This window comes from Arachis stenosperma, chromosome 4 (genome assembly GCF_014773155.1).
Source record: "Arachis stenosperma cultivar V10309 chromosome 4, arast.V10309.gnm1.PFL2, whole genome shotgun sequence".
In the NCBI taxonomy this organism is placed as follows: Eukaryota; Viridiplantae; Streptophyta; class Magnoliopsida; order Fabales; family Fabaceae; genus Arachis; species Arachis stenosperma.
Window position 1 is genome coordinate 68871130 of NC_080380.1, and position 4716 is coordinate 68875845.

General features: G+C 35.9%; 1 long non-coding RNA gene across 1 annotated transcript; it reads right to left on the reverse strand.

Annotated features, from left to right (window-relative positions):
- Positions 1 to 934: 934 nt before the first annotated feature.
- On the reverse strand, positions 935 to 3302 carry LOC130974221 (uncharacterized). Its single transcript, XR_009084445.1, has 3 exons — positions 2994 to 3302; positions 2850 to 2909; positions 935 to 1566 (listed from the first exon to the last, which is right to left on the reverse strand). It is a non-coding gene; the product is annotated as an uncharacterized LOC130974221 (long non-coding RNA).
- Positions 3303 to 4716: the final 1414 nt, after the last annotated feature.

Consider the following 4716-nt stretch of genomic DNA (forward strand, 5'->3'; position numbering starts at 1 on the left):
CAACTAATCAGCAAGTGTAATGGGTCGTCCAAGTAATAAACCTTACGTGAGTAAGGGTCGAATCCACAGAGATTGTTGGTATGAAGCAAGCTATGGTCACCTTGTAAATCTCAGTTAGGCAGATTAAATATTGATTTATGGGTTTTGAAAATTAATAATAAAATAAGAAATAATAAAAGGGATAGAATACTTATGTAGATTCATTGGTGCATAGGAATTTCAGTTAAGTATATGAAGATGCTGTATGGCTCAAGGACGCCTGCCTTCCTACTGCTTCTACTCAATCCTTCTTACTCCTTTCCATGGCAAGCTTTGTATAGGGGTTCACCATCAGCTGTGGCTACTTTCAATCCTCTCGGGAAAATATCCTATGCGGCTGTCACTCGCACAGCTAACCAGTCTGGAGGCATCACCCATGGTTGATGGCTACATCCCATCCTCGCAGTGAAAACTAATGCTCACGCACTCTGTCACAGTACGGCTAATCACCGGTTGGTTCCCTCCCCTACTGGAATAGAATCCCTCTTTTGCGTCTGTCACTAACGCCCAGCAGGTTACAAGTTTGAAGCACGTCACAGTCATTCATTACCGGAATCCTACTCGGAATACCACAGACAAGGTGAGACTTTCCGGATTCCCAGGATCCTACTCGGAACACCACAGACAAGGTTGGACTTTCCGGATCCTCATAAATGCCGCCATCCATCTAGCTTATACCACGAAGATTCTGTTGGGGAATCTAAGAGATACACATTCAAGCTCTGTTGCATGTAGAACGTAAGTGGTTGTCAATCACGCGCGTTCATAAGTGAGAATGATAATGAGGGTTATCTAACTCATCACATTCATCATGTTCTTGGGTGCGAATGAATATCTTGGAATAAGAATAAAAGAGGAATTGAATAAAAGAAAATAGAACTTCATTAATACTTGAGGTACAGCAGAGCTCCACATCCTTAATCTATGGTGTGCAGAAACTCCACCGTTGAAGATACATAAGTAAAAGAGGTTCAGGCATGGCCGAATGGCCAGCCCTCTCCATGATCAAGTGACCGAATGAATAAAGAGATTAAAGTGGTCAAAAGATGTCTAATACAATAGATAAATGTCCTATATATACTAGACTAGCTCCTAGGGTTTACATGAGTAAGTAATTGATGCATAAATTCACTTCCGGGGCCCACTTGGTGTGTGCTTGGGCTGAGCTTGATCAATCCACGAGCTAAGGCATTTCTGGGCGTTCAACTTTGAGTTATAACGTGTTTTGGGCGTTCAACTCCGGATCATGACGTTTTTCTGGCGTTTAACTCCAGACAGCAGCATGAACTTGGCGTTTAACGCCAAGTTACGTCGTCAATCTTCGAATAAAGCATGGACTATTATATATTGCTGGAAAGCCCTGGATGTCTACTTTCTAATGCCATTGAGAGCGCGCCATTTGGAGTTCTGTAGCTCCAGAAAATCTATTTCGAGTGCAGGGAGGTCAGAATCCAACAGCATCAGCAGTCCTTTTGTCAGCCTTTTTCAGAGTTTTGCTCAAATCCCTCAATTTCAGTCAGAATTTACCTGAAATCACAGAAAAACACACAAACTCATAGTAAAGTCCAGAAATGTGAATTTAACATAAAAACTAATGAAAACATCCCTAAAAGTAGCTTAAACTTACTAAAAACTACCTAAAAACAATGCCAAAAAGCGTATAAATTATCCGCTCATCAGTTATCCTTTCTCAACCTCAACAAATCCACAAATCAATCTTCATTTCCTTTTTCCCTTTGAATCCTTAACACATATTCCTAAACCTTTCTTAACTTTCTCTTTATCTCCCTACTCTGCTCTAATTTTCTCTGCTTAACATATATAGTTGAAGCTTATGTAAATTTCGGTATGAATAGTTAGCCTGTCCCAAGTATAGGTTCATTAAGTCTATACTGAAACAGTTTAACTTTTCATATAATACCTAACCCTAGTCGCAACTCAAGTACTATCTAAGTTGCCCTAATTCGTTCACTAATCTCTGTCTGTTTTCTGTCATTAAAACTTTACAGACTTTTTCTTTGACTTTTATCTTTTCTTCAACCTTTATCTTTTCTTTATCTTTTCCTCACTAACATGTTATTACCACTCCCTAAGTGTTTTATGAAGGTAATTATGAGATTCTACACTTAAAGTTGTCTTCCTAAAGCTTTTACAGAAAACTGCCTTTTCTGCATTATTTTATTATTTTTATTAAAATATTATTTTTAATTAAATATTATTATTTAATATTTTATTATTATTTATTATTTTATCATTAATTTTCGAAAATTAACTTACCTTTTACTTTTAACCTTTAAAATTCACTTTTTACCACCCGTAACTTTTAATTTTTCTACTTTAACCACCCTAACTTTCAGAAATTACAAAATAACCCCTTAAACACCAAAATAATTACTTCCTTACCCTTTCTAAGATCTAAAAGGTGTTCTTCAATGTTCTTCACCACACTCAAAGTGTTCTTCATGTTCTTCATATATTCTTCAAATTCTTTCTCTGTTTTTACCCGTTTTTCAATCTTTTCAGCAACCGATTTTTACCAAAATTCATAATAAATTCCTAGCCACTAAAACCCCATCTTTTCCACATGATTTCAACACAAATTGAACTTCAATTTAGGGCCTAGGGTTCGTTTTTCCAGCAGCCACAAGAACACACATTCATAGCTTGAATTTCATCAAATTTCATCAAAATTTCACCAAATTTTCACCAAGAATCATTCATATATGCAACCAATTTTTAGCACAGCCAAATAATACAACATTCACACATCTCAAACACAAATAATCAAGATTAATTTCGTGACACCCTACCTTGATTTGCTGCCTCAAATCCGGTTACTCTTTCAGGTGGTCCTTAAGCACTTTTTCTTCCTAAATCACATCAAGAACAACTTTAAATCCACAAACTCTCAATTGACCAAATCTTCCTCAGCACATTAGGAAGAGATATCTCACCTTATACTTGCTGGAAATTCACGTTTCTTGGCCCTCAAGTCAAGTTAAGCATGATTCCTAAGGAAAAACATCAAGAAAACACATGTTTTGCATGGTTTTCCTTGAAAACCGAATTGAAGAGGGAGGGAGACAGCCATCTCACCTTATTTCCAGCCTTGATATGTTATATGGTTATGTAGAGGAAGAAGAGAGGATCATTTTGGTGAAATCGGAGTTTTGATTTGAGTTTTAGTTCAGAAGAAATCAAGCTTTGAAGATTAAGTGTTCATGAAAGTTTCTCTCTTTTCTCTCTTGTTACTTTCGGCCAAAATGATGAAATGAGACAGCCTTGGAGGTCTTGGGGGTGTAAGGTGAGTTATGATTGGTTGGCTTGGAGGTGGATTAAAATAATTTTAAAATATCTCAGGTGTATAACTACTAAAACTAGATGTATCGGAACACTTGTAAAAACATCTCTAAAAATTATTTTCTGAGCTACTAGCATAAATGACACTAGTAACATATTTAATATGAGAATAAAACATGTATGATGAGGCCTTAGCATTGCTAAAGTCATCAGAGAGTGCTGGTGCTAAGCTACACCAGTAAACTGTGAACCCGGTTAAACCGATTTTCTGTTTTTAACTAAAACTGACTAGGTAACCTTATAATATCATTCAAGAAGCTTTTAATACTCATATAATGATGATATTACCCTATTATCTCTCTTCTCTCATGAATCGAGTCCGGTTCGTCAAACTGAGACTATTTACGAAAAACCGGATCAAAACTCCTAACCGATACGGTTCAAAAACTAGGTTCTTCGTGACCGCGTTATCGAGCTTGCCTTGGAAAAGGTTCTAGCTTAAAGGATGACATAATGACAATGAGGATCGAGATACTTGTTGATATAGAAGAGGTGTTCCCTTTACTGATCTACCGGAGAAATCCGTGCCTTTAAAATAGATCTCACGTACTCGAAAATCAGGGTTGTTACACCTTAGCCTCATTACAACCTTGAAAAGACCTCATGATGTTTGCATTTATACACTAAATTTCTGTTGATTGGTTAGATGAAGAACAAGTTTTAGAAAGCATGATTAGAGGAGATTTGAGATGTTTAACCCCAAACACTTGAGTGATTATAGTGTATATACAAATCTAGTGAGGGTTCAACTGCTCATTCCATTATATCCACGTTTTACTATTGCTTGTCTTGCAAGTTGTGAACTCTTTTGATCAACTCAACTCAATTGTGAAAATATTGATATGAATTAGCCTTTGATTGTACATATATGATTTCTTGGGAATTTGACTCATTCTGACCACATGTATGCTTATATATATATATATATATATATATATATATATATATATATATATATATATATATATATATATAGTAACTAGAATATCATGATGCATATAGGTAGCTCACATCTAGATAGACTACATTGCATTTCATGCATCCTACCATTTTGCCTTCACTCCTTAATAGCTTCTCTTGAGCTTAGCATGAGGACATGCTAATGTTTAAGTGTGGGGAGGTTGATAAACCACTATTTTATGATTTATTTTGTGCTAAATTGAGTGAAATTTATCAGATTATTCCTACACTTATTCATAAAATTCACATGTTCTACGTTGCCTTCCTTATTTCATGCTATGATTGAAAACTCGCTTCCAGAGCTTTTAAATTGTTAAATTTTAACTCCTCTATATACCATTCGATGCCGTGATCTGT